Source organism: Orbicella faveolata, unplaced genomic scaffold (assembly GCF_042242905.1).
Source record: "Orbicella faveolata isolate gen_17 unplaced genomic scaffold, um_ofav_v1 contig_46, whole genome shotgun sequence".
NCBI classification, from domain to species: domain Eukaryota; kingdom Metazoa; phylum Cnidaria; class Anthozoa; order Scleractinia; family Merulinidae; genus Orbicella; species Orbicella faveolata.
Window position 1 is genome coordinate 3,028,760 of NW_028301576.1, and position 12,976 is coordinate 3,041,735.

At 38.7% G+C, this 12,976-nt stretch overlaps 1 pseudogene; it reads right to left on the reverse strand.

The window, feature by feature from the left end:
• Positions 1 to 8,011: 8,011 nt before the first annotated feature.
• Positions 8,012 to 10,086, reverse strand: LOC149097973 (histamine H2 receptor-like; annotated as a pseudogene).
• Positions 10,087 to 12,976: the final 2,890 nt, after the last annotated feature.

Here is a 12,976-nt window from a genome sequence, read left to right on the forward strand (position 1 = left end):
ATCACTTAAAACCCCAAGGAAAGACTCAACATGTGTCTTCGGGAGCTTGAAATTCATCGCCGCGTTTTAAATGCACAAAGTGTCTTATTCTCAGTTGTGTTGGCATTTTACAGAACCAAGCCCTGAAAACTAAAGGTGTCAGGTGTTTACCAAGATAGGCACGGAAGGCGTGCTCGGACTATTCGGTGACAACACTAGGACTGTAAAATTGTGTAAAGGTAAAAAATATAAACATATCAAAAGTAATTCTGATAAATGTATTTAACATCAATTCTGTCTTGAATTCCAAACATGATTTGCTACCCACAATGCAAGGATTTGAGTTAGAGACAAAACTAGAGGTCTAGAACAATGCTTTTCTCGGACTTTCCCTGGATAAAAATAAAATTTCTGTAACCAAATAAACAACAGATATAGTAACGGTTTCTAGCCTGCCCCCACGGGGTAGCCCTCCTTTCCACCCATTCATTACGACTGACAAGTTTTTAACAAATCCTTTTTCATAGGGAAAATGTCTTTTTCCTGACTATTTCCTGACCTTTAGCAGGTTGTCTAAAAAAACTCGAATAGCGAATAGTGGCCAACAGTCACGGATAGTGGCGAATAGTCGTCAATAGTCACCGCTTTAGTTCAGTAGTGATCTGGGTTCGTTGAAACTGATCACGTGAAAAAAAAAAAAAAAACAAAAAAACAACAACAACAACAACAACAAAAAAACCAATAAAATACAAATGTGAAGTAAGTGCTCTGTGATTAGTTTATCAACTGAAAAGACACAAACGAGCTGCTCTGATAGCCGGTTATAGAAACAACAACATCTAAGCTACATCTTGCGTCAATTAATTATCCAAACAAGCATGAGAATTTTCAGTGAATTTATCACTTTTTCTTCTCAGGACTTAGGCTAGGGCCGACAGTAAGAAAACAGAAAACACAAGGATAACCTAATAAAGACGTATTTACGCTTTTGCAGCGGTGAAAACATAAGAAATTACGTTTAGAAACACCTCTTGTACCGATAAGCATCCATGCTTTTTAGCGGGAAAATTGGGTACCACATTCCCTCAGTTTGGCCACTATTTGGCACTATTTGTCCACTGTTCGCCACTATTCGCGACTGTTCCCCACTATTCGACTGTTCGCCACTATTCGCACTATTCGAGACTATTCGTACTATTCGCAGTATTCGCTATTCGCGACTATTCGCTACTCGGGTTTTCCACACAACCCCTTTGGCAACCCTGCCTGTGAATTCGTGTTGTCAGTATTAACTTTCACAACTTTAGCGAGAAACACTTACAATTCTCAGGCAATTACCATTACTGAGAGACATTAAAATCTACTAAAATAAAGTGTATTTGGTCAAGTTCCCTTCATTGATCTCAGTTGAAATGAATTAATACCAAATGACTGGTCTGGCAAAAATATTGGTACACAAATCAGTAATGACGGATGCACCATTTAGTAACTGTGGAAACCAAGGGAGATTGCATACATTAAAATTCTGTTGGAAAGCCGTCGAATTAAAAAGTTGATTTTTCGGCGTAAGTTGTCAACGGCCGCACAAACGTCTATAGAAAAATACAAATTAAAATATATGTTTTGAGCCAGGTTTCGAAAGCGTTTTTTACAATAACTGCAGAAATTCGATCTATCCTTGGAGTATAATCTATGATTATTGGTTGTTACGTATTTACATGTTGAGCATTCAAAAATTGCATGTATTCAGACAATTTCTGATGGAAGACACATTTTACAGGTGGTCTCAAATGACCTCTCTCCCTTTAGAATTATGGTCTACGGAGAGAGTGTTTTCGTGATCGCGTGATATGGCCATGCATTCAATGTTTGCAACAATTGCAGCAAATGTAATCAGTAGACCAGAAATTGAGCGCTTTAATTTGGGCTAATAGACTTGAAGTTAATTTAAGCTCATTGACCTTTGAGGGACATCAAACATCGGAGAATTGATTTTTATTAGTTGTTGCCAAATAACTCCAACTTGATTTCGGCTGCAAGTCATTGTTTACATGTCACTTTTCAGGGAAGGCGGCCATCTTGCGGGAGTGAGTGAAATGTTATACAGGCGGACAAAAATAGGAAAAACCATAGTAATGTCTAACATAATAACATCTTAAATAGCATTTCCCATTTCATTAAAGAAAGTGTAGTGGATTTCCGCATATTATATGCCAAAGCTAACTTTAAAACTCATGCAACAAGCACCAAAGTCTATTTACGCTCGCGTGATTTCTTCTTCATTTTTCTACTTGGCGAAAGGAACCCAGTGAAAAGACACTCGACTCGGTGTGTGTTTTTTTACGTATCAAACAGTGAAGTTACATGTAATTCGAGATGAATCAACTTTCAGATCTTCGATACATATAAGCAGCAATTTTTAGGATCTTTTTGCACATCACGCGGAGAATAACTTGACACTCACTCGTGATTTATATGGCATTTTGGGGGATGAGAGCCATTTTGCCGAAGCGCAGAAATTGGGAACTTTTCCGACAAAGATAAAAGATTGGAAGAAACATAAACAAGCATTAAAATCTTACCTTACATTGTCCTCTTAACATGAGCAAATGTTATTCTTTTACTTTATCGAAGAACTTTTGCCTCGCTACCCTTGTGAGGCGCGGATCTAGGAAAAATGTTGACCGATTTACTGCAAAAGGAGCGCCGAAGGCGCAAGCTCCTAGGGGGTGCGGGGCCATGCTCCCCCGGGAAATCTTTTCAATTTTAAGTGTCATTGTCAGAGAAAACCGGGCAGTACCAAAAGATCGAGGAGTTATTATTTATTTATTTTTTTAATCTTTATGCGAACGTTCAGCGCGTGAAACGTGACATATTTACCACCGACATCTACTGTTACATAACCACCGAGTTTGGTTACGCGAAACGTGACCTTCGCCTTGCAGCATATGGTGGTGTTGTGTTACAACGGTTTGAATTTATAAAGGTTTGTATGGGGAAAAACGGTAATCGACATTATAGCTGAAATTTTGATATTTTTGCAATAAAAATGACTTACCTCAATGCCTTGTTGTCTTTTCTATTGTCATCTCGCTTCTCAGCTCGATCCGAAGCCTTTTAAGCGAGTTATCGCTTTTTGGTTTTCCTCTACCAAGAAAGAGTACAGGGTACACCCTCGATTCTGGACTGACCCCCGCTCGAAGCGAAAAAAACACACTGAAATCCCGCCAGCCGCCCCAATTCCTCCGTGGAATCATAGTACAGCGTTAAGCGCTCCCTTTTAGTTAAATCCCAAGTCAAATTCATCTATACAGCTCACGATACAAAGCTCTGAATCGAAGAAAGCTAACCATCCGGAATCAGTGATCATGCTGCCGGGACCAACCATGGACACATTACAAACCCGAGCGGAATGCTGGGCTAACAAATTGACCCTAACCAGGGGAGGGGAGCGCACAGTTCTCGACAAGCCAGGTACTGTGCTGTACGGTCCCCTGGGTAGATTTTAATCCAGGCCGCCGACGGAGCATTGTTATGACAAGCCAATCAGTCCCTAGGGGACCGTTGAGCAGGGTACCTGGCTTATTGAGAACTGTGCACTCCCTTCCCCCGGTCAGGGTCAATTTGTTCGACTGTGGCCATGGATGGTCCCGGCAGCATGATCACTGAGTCCAGATGGCTAGCTTTCTTCGATTTAGAGCTTTGTAGCACGCGCTATGGAGATGAATTTGGCTTGGAATTTAACTGAAAAGGAGCGCTTAACGCTGTACTATGATTCTGCGGAGGAATTGGGGCGGCTGGCGCGATTTCATTGGTTTATTTTTGCTTCGAGCGGAAGTCAGTCTAGAATCGAGTGTGTACCCTGTACTCTTTCTTAGTAGAGGAAAACCAAAAGGCGATAACTCGCTTAAAAGGCTTCGGATCAAACTGAGAAGCGAGATGACAATAGAAAAGACAACAAGGCATTGAGGTAAGTCCTTTTTATTGCAAAAATATCAAAATTTCAGCTATAATGTGGATTACCGTTTTTCCCATACAAACCTTTATAAATCCAAACCTTTGTAACACACCACCACCATATGCTGCAAGGTGAAGGTCACGTTTCGTGTAACCAAACACGGTGGTTATGTAATAGTAGATGTCGGCGGTAAATATGTCACGTTTCACGCGCTGAACGTTCGCATAAAGATTAAAAAAAAAAATAAATAAATAATAACTCTTCGCATTGTGAGCTTGCGCTGCCTGTGAGGTAAATCATTTGTTCAAGTATGAGAAAGAGGACAAATTTCAGCCCAGACAAACACGTCTGGGTATCACGTCAGCCAGGCGTGTGCATACCGAACGAAAATAACTTTTCAGTAAAATTAATTTGTCCACTCTCAACCATTATTAACAAAGACCCGAACTAACCTTTTTTCCTGAAGTAGTCAGTAATTTGTGACATCTTGACGTTATGTCTTCCACACTCTTGTTGAAGTCGTTGTCCAAAGACGTTGAATGATTATACAGGCTAACCGAGTAGCAGAATTGCACAAATAGCCCGGGAAATCTAATTTTAGTCTAGACGCCCGCGGCGATGATGTGATGGCGTGACCGCCGTTGGGAGACTAGTGATATCCCGGCTGTAAAATTTTGCCGCCAGAACGTTTCTATGACCCTTGTCTATTTCCGGTATTTGGCAAAAAAGAATAAATAAAAAATAAATGTCAAAACTATTTTCGAGATTCAACTCTCAGTTTACTTTTATTAAAAATATATACGTATCTATTGATTTTTTTTTATTATGAAAATTCTGACCGATTTCCGTAAAACGGTGGAAACCGGTATGGATCCGCGCCTGCAGGGTGTGGCGAAGGGGTTGTGTTAGCCAAAGATCTCTGAGGGCTTGATCAGGGATGAATCCTTGCATGGTGAGGGTACAACTGATGTATGCACAACACTCGAATCCTCCTGAAAACAACAGCATGTATTAGAAAAATACCTTAAAAAATATGTGCGCTCATTGGTTTTAAATCATGTATCCCTAACTCGATAGAAACACAGAACTAGCACCACCTATTGACGTAATGATGGCGCAAGCAAAGGGAATTTACATTTTGATGATCAAAGTAAACAAGGTTTTTTTTCTTGTTTTCGTCGCCGTATTTTCTAAGAAATAGAAAACATGTTCTCCATGTTTCTATCAAGTTGTAGAAACACTCGTGAAAGTTTGGGAGAACTCAAAAAAGCTGTGGAAACACTTGCTTAACGTATCGTATTCCCACAGCATTTCTTGTTCTCCCAAACTTCCACTCGTGTTTCTATGATTCAATAGAAACAGAGTACATGTTTTCTATTTCCTAATAATTATGTTCGTCATTGGTTGGCAGGACTAAGTTGGTCAAAATCAACCTGCGCGTAAGCCGTTCCCGGCTACTTTTTCAGTGTTGAAGTTAAGTGGGGCTATATTTCGGCCAGCAACCTCGAAACGGAGCGTTCGATTATTTTTCCCCCGGCGATTTTACTGAAAACCAAGGACCTCACGATTTAGTTTAGAGTCCCTGGGACTGGGAAATATCGTCCAAGTTCTTGGATATCAAGCCTAAATTGGTCAAAAGCAAGCTGCGGGTAAGCCGGTCTCGGCTACTTTTTCAGTGTTTAAATTAAGATGGGCTATATTTCGGCCAGGAAGGTCGAAACCGAGCGTTCAATTATTTTTGCCCTGGCCATTTCACTGAAAACCAAGGTCATCACGATTTAGTTTAGAGTTCCTGGGACTGGGTAATATCGTCTAAGCTCTTAGAAGACAAGCCTAAGTTGGTCAAAATCAAGGTGCACGTAAGCCGGTCTGGGCTACTTTTTCAGTGTTGAAATTAGGTGGGGCTATATTTCGGCCAGCAAGCTAGAAAGCGAGCGTTCAATTATTTTTTCCCTGGCGATTTCACTTAAAACCAAGACCATCACGATTTACTTTGGAGTCCCTAGGACTGTGTAATATCGTTCAAGTTCTTGGAAATCAAGCCTAAGTTGGTCAAAATCAAGCTGCCCGGAAGCCAGTCTCGGCTACTTTATAAGTGTTTAAATTAAGTGAGGCGATATTTCCCCCAACAAGCTCGAAACCGAGCGTTCAAATATTCTTCCCTTGTCGATTTCACTAAAAACCAAGGTCATCACGATTTAGTTTAGAGTCCCTGGGACTGGGAAATATCGTCCACGTTCTTGGAAAGCAAGCCTAAGTTGGTCAAAATCAAGCTGCGCGTAAGCCGGTCTCGGCTAATTTTTTACTGTTGAAATTAAGTGGGGCTATATCTCGGCCAGCAAGCTCGAAACGGAGTGTTCAATTATTTTTCCCCTGGCGATTTCACTGAAAACCAAGGTCATCACGATTTAGTTTCGAGTTCTTGGGACTGGGAAATATCGTTCAAGTTCTTGGAAATCAAGCCTAAGTTGGTCAAAATCAAGCTGCGCGTAAGCCGGTCTGGGCTACTCTTTAACTGTTGAAATTAAGTGGGGCTATATTTCTGCAGCAAGTTCGAAACCAAGCGTTCAGTTATTTTTCCCCTGGCGATTTTACTGAAAACCAAGGTCATCACGATTTAGTTTAGAAAATTACTCTAAATGCTACGTGTCAGAAATAATTGGAATAATTGATGTCTCTGGGTTCCTGGAGGTGGTTTAGAGCCATTTAGGCGAGTTTTACTTAGAGAAACGAAACTTAGGCGGGCGACCCACTGGCCAGACGGCCCGCACTCAAAGCGCCATAAATTCCACAAAAATGGTCAAATCTCGTCAAAATTGCCTCTTGGCAGCCGTCGATAACTCTTCTTTCCATTCGCTTTCTTCTAAGGTTCCAAAGTTTATCTTAACCACCCGGGAATCGCTGGTTTTCCAGCTCTTGCTTTCCAATTTTTGCTCCGTCTCGATCCGTAACCGATTATCTTGGCCACACGATTTGAATTTCGTGACAAAGTTGCCTCCGACCGTCGAGAGGCACGGGGCATTTTTTGAGGCAATTGGAGGCAACTTTGTCACGATGGCCCGGTCGCTAAGCTTGAAATTCGAAAAAAAAAAAAAAAAAAAAGACTAAAACTGTGGACCCCAAAATTATATCACGATGAAAATATGTCACACCTTGCCGAAATTTACCGCCTGTTTCCTAGTTTGTCATTCCTATCTGTATATCCGTAGGTGCGTTCCTTCGAAATGTAAACTCTTGTACGAGTTAGGTATGTATATAGGCGCTTCGTGTTGTATTGTTAAACTCCCTGACGAAGTGTGCGTTAGTCACACGAAACGCGTAGAAGAAATGAAGAAGTTATACAACTACAGTTCGTAGATTTCTGCTCACTAGTTAAGATTTTATTAAATCGTTCTAGTCTTCATAAAACATATCTCTCGTCTGGTTTATTGGTTCACCGTTACGACACATACTGTATGAGGTACAAGAACTGGCAAACCTCCACTACATGAGCTGCATTGCTCTGATGGATTTCCTCATTCTCGATATTTGAGCCACTCTACCTTGTAAACTTTTCGTCGCCTTGCCCTACAAATTTTTCTTTTCGCCTGAAGACAAAAGCGTAGTCTGCTTTACGCGACTCAGCGCCGTTAGATCGAATGCGAATAGGTTACGAATAAGATCCGAAACGACTCTGCTCGCAGGGTAGCTGCGAAAGATCTTCAGAGAAATCGAGTTTTTGTTCATTATGAAATACAAACGCACAACATGCATGTAAACCATCGGAGGAGGTCTTATAACCGGAATTTTCCGGCATTTCCTTAAGCTTCTTTCTTGCCCTCCCAACTTCACCCGTACATCGATTATTCACAATAGAACATGAAACTGTTGTTAAGTATTTTGTTCATTATGCGTTTTCAACTTCCGGTGGATTCATATGCCATCTATAACAGTGAAAAGAGGTTTGAGTCACTAAAGGAGATGACTGCAGGGTTAAGGTGCGCGTCTGAATCGCAGTTGTAGTAAAAAAAAAATCGGTTTCCTAATAATTTTTAAATAACAAATCCAAACAAAGAGAAAGTCAATTCGTAGAATCACTGATACTTTTATTTATCTTTATGATAATCTAACATGTTATATAGCAATAAATATGATTTTAAACATCTATCAAATTTTCACATTATCATTTGAAATGTATTGTATTAAACATTATTCAACCTGAGACGCTTTTCCCTCCGAAAGTGGAAGGACAGACAAGGACTCTGGTCTTAGCCGGTACGTTCTGCTATGTCATTGGTCCTTTGATAATATAAACCAAATAAAGTAATTCAGTAGGAATAAATTTCGATGGAAAAAATGCCGGCTATGTAAACCCCCCAAAAGATTTCTGCTCAAAATTCTTTGAGGAAATTGCATTTGTTTTGTTTGATTTCTTTGTTTGTTCGTTTGCATTTCACTATTTTTTCTTTATGGCTTTTCCCACCCTTCCGAAACTTTAAAAGGCGCCCTCGGAACGAGTTTGAAGTGTTCTATTTCCGAACGGGAAACTCCCTTGAAATAAAGGGCCTCTTTACGTTCTAATATGCATAAGCTTGTTATTTACATAAAGGATAAAGGTTAACCCGAGTGACTAATTATATATAGACAGCAGATGCAAGGAAAATTAACGATATTACATTTCGGTATTAATTCATACCGTCTTCACACTCAGTTACACAAGATTCATCGCCTGGTAGATTTTTTACCTAATTTAACCAAATCGTTCCCTACCGAGTCATGAAGACTATTAACTAATTGACATTCAAATGTTGAGTGCTAGAAAATCGCAATACCATAATCGCACTCAAGATGGTAAAACATGACTGTAAATTAAATCGTCAATTAACTTAACATCAGTTTTAGTCACCTACTCTGAAACTCAAGATATAGACAGTAAAACACCTGCTCTACTTTTTTTTTTCCTTGAGCACAGCATCTTAGTTATTTTCCTTTAAACTACAGTGGAATCGCGATTTCTCGAACCCCATTTTTTCAAACCTCTCGATAACTCAAACCAAAACTACCTTTACCTCCGATTTCTCGAACTCTCCGATTTTTCGCACCGATTTTGGTTTCCATTGGAGGTTCGAAAAATTGGGATTCCATTGTATGTTCATATGCTGTAGGTCAGACTTTCTCACGACGTTAATTCTTTTGCTTTCTCATCGTGCTCGTTCATCTATAAAATGTGGGTTAATATAATGTTTGAAAACACCAAAGCTGGGCAGGGAAACTGGAATAGCTTTTTATAGTATCTGCATTACATGTCATGAAGAGGAAAAACTGCAACTTGTCTTTGTTGCTGAGGTCGTTTGCGAAAGAGAGCAAGCAAAGCTGATCTGTATTCTGGCATGCGGATAGCGTATAATATGGGATTTACAAGAGAGTTTGCATGAAATAAAACCTTCAATGCAGAATTTAAATGAAAAACCTCTGAAAAGGACAGAGACTGCAATATTTTAAATTTAGAGATAAAAACGACATAATCCATTATAACGTGTGGCAGGTACAACAGGAGAGATACAACAGTCACAATCAACAATGTAATGGTCAGTTTTCTTTCTCTACTGGTTGCACTATGGTGTTGAGGCTGCGCTCCACAACGCAATTTAATAACAATGGATGAGTAAGAAACACAAATGCTCAAAAGGCAAATTAATAAAAATGTAGCATGCAAGTAAAGACCGTAATAGAGTTTATCAAACTGTAGGAGAAGCATATAAGCTTTTGTTACCAACCCAGATGTAACCCAAACAACGGCAACTATTAATCCGTATACCCATTTCTTTTAGCACACGATGCCTAAACGGGAAGAACGTCGCGTGCACCCGTTCTAAAGCGATGATAGCGATGTTTGTTAACGAACTAAAGACAAGTATCACCACGAGTACTTCTGTCCCATCTTCAAATGAATGCCTCTTCCACAGATTACAGGCTGCTCCAGGACGATAGAACAGATAATATAGAACTGCTCCTCCAACAAACATCAATAACTGCCAAATTTATCACCAGGTACACGCTACGCTTGCGGAGATTACGGTTTCTTATAAACACAATTATCGTACAGAGGTTTAGTGTTACTATAGCAATAAGCCTACAGTCATCCGGGGTATGCACTCAGATAAAGACATCTCAAAGCTCTGTCCTTTTCGTATTACAGTTATTACTCGTCTGCCTGTGGAAAAAGTGAATTATTATTGCCAGGTTCTTTTTCTGCTTGTGTAAGACATACAATTACCACTGAGGGAAGAAAAGCTTACATGAATGTGCTGATTTTATCTTCGAAAGCATGTGCTGTAATTCCTAGGCTTTCGAGGTGTTGAAAACCAGCTTTTAGTATGTTGCTTTCAATCAATAAGTCTGTTGTAGTTTTTAGTATGTCTGTAAGTACGTATGTTTTCAATAATTTAATCAAGAACGAAGCTTACTTTAATTTTTGGGGGTTAAAAAATTTATTTATAATACTGGAGACTGTCCAATGTAGTTGACAGAAATCGTTGCCATTGGAAACCAAATAAAGCGGTTATTACACAGCTTAGAGAAGAGAAGCACGCTATTCTGTCTTCTTTCCTCCGCAACGTAACGTCGTAACGTCGTAATGTCGTAACGTAACGTAACGTCGTAACGTGCTATCAATAGTACTATTTTTTCGTTGAATATTTTTTATTAAATAGCTTCTTAAATCGAAGCAGAATCTGAATGAAAAATAACGATGTCGTTGTTTATCTTTTTCAAGCTAAAATGCGCTTCAGTTGTCATCCCCGATAAATTTGAAACATTGAAAATCTAATGTTAGCTGTATAACTTGACCTGAGAATTTAAACAATTTGCACCTCAAAACGTCTCGATTCATTTAATCGCGCATAAAGTACAAAGTAACGCTTATCTCGGTATTAGAATGTTCAAATGGACTTAATTACTAAATAGTCTCGAAGAGAGAACATGATAACCTTGGGAAAGATCAACGGCAAAGCACTAATATTTTTTAGGCTAAGCATCAAAAAGTGACCAGATCCTAGTTGGCTTGATAGCTCAGTTGGTAGAGCACTGCACCGGTATCGCAGAGGTCTTGGGTTCGCATCCCTTTTACTGCGCTTGTGTTGTGTGTATAACTGCGATGATCAATCACGTCTTCATATCTTTCTCCGCAGTTCGAATATATGATCTTTCATATATTCATTTGTATCAAAAAAAACCAAAAAAAAAAAACAGTTGAATCAACTCTCAAACTTACCATAGTAGAGGCCCTCTCCTTGAATTTCTCGTTGTAGAATAAATACACACTGCAGGGAAAATAATATAATAAGTAAATTGAGATAAAAAACGAAGCAAATACGCAAGTAGTGATCTGCATTTTTTTATTGCATCAGAAGTCCTAAGTTGGCGTAGACTCGATAAAATAATGTGGATAACGTATCCACTAGATATTTTAGACCAATTCTGAATATTTCACACACTGAGTTGCTTTTTAACAGCTCTTTCATTATTTAAATGGTCTTGCTGTGATCCCAGACAAATTTTCAATGTAGAGAAAATGTTTTAACTGTCAAGGACCTAAGCATCTTTCAATAATTGAACAATGATGAACAAGAAAATGTGTCGTAGCGCGAAACTTGTTCAAAATGCATGGGCACCAACACAACGTCTATTTTCACTTCGCCGCACACAAAGAACTAAGTAACACTTTCCATGGTAATGAAATGTTTAAATTGACATTACATTTATATTCAAGCTTTCTCAAGGAGTGATTGTTATAGCATTGTAAAAACAAATATCATAAAGTCCTGCAGTAAACAATTAAAGTTCTTTCCAAACTTCTACGAAAACAGTTACCAGAACAAATATTCGGAAGATAAGTGAAAAAAAAGTTGAAACGTCTTCAACTTACCCAGTTGTAAACAAGATGCTCTCTCTGGTGAATCTTTTTGTTAACAGATCTGATAATTTTCTTTTTTTCTGTAAAGAGAAAGACAGGTTTAATAGTTTAAGCACAAATATATCCTAAAAAAGTAATGCACCTCTATAACAGATAAACTGATATAGATAAAAGTAAATACGCAGTTATTGATGAGCAAGTCTTTTTGTCTATAGTTTAATTTTCCATTCAATACAAATTGCTTTTGTCGGGATGTCTCGCAATCCATTTATGAACAGCACAAGACAGGTAAAGAACCTAAATAAAGCAATTTTTTTTCCTGAAGGAAAACGTTCCTTTCTTCGCTATTCTCGCATGTAAGCGCTTAAACATTTTACAACAATTTTAGTGCAAGGTGGTGGAAAAACGTGCCCTATTGCGTTCAAATTTAACACATCGCCATGTGCAATTAGCTGGACACAAAAAATATATTAACTCTCCATGCTATTAAACTATCTTAACTGACAGTGGACATTATCATCCATTTTGGCTCAGACTTCAACCCACCTTGGTAGGAAACTTTTGATCCTGGTGAGTAGTCTCAGTGTAAATGAAAACCAGCCAAACTTCAAAGAGAGATATAATATTTGCCTAATGGAAAAATGACAAATGTAGGTGAAAACAAAATGTTAAATTTATATGATGCTAAATAACTATTGACTTAAATAATGTTGTTGTATTTCCATCTTGGACTGCCTAGAAAACTTGCATTGCACCAAAACGTCACGAGAAAATAATATAATGGCGTCTAGATAAGTTTAATATCATTCTTACTTTGCTTGCTGATCTGAAAACAAAAGAATTTCTATTTTTTCTGTAGAGTATTATTTGATGTCAACTAGAAACTCTATAAAAACGTTTGAAGAAGAAACAATAAAACAGCAGATGTAACATCAGACGGGGTGAAAACGTTTCCCGCACACAACGTTTTTCTGTTGGTGTTAAAACAGTACTTAAACTGAACGTTCTCTAGATTTTTACTGAGAAACTTCTTGGCAAGGCATTTGCTGTTTTTCTTCAAGAATGATATCATTTGTTTCGGCGATGACCATCTAATGTTGGCATTCATTTGTGTCAAAGACTGCAACAGCCCTTTTTTAGAAACT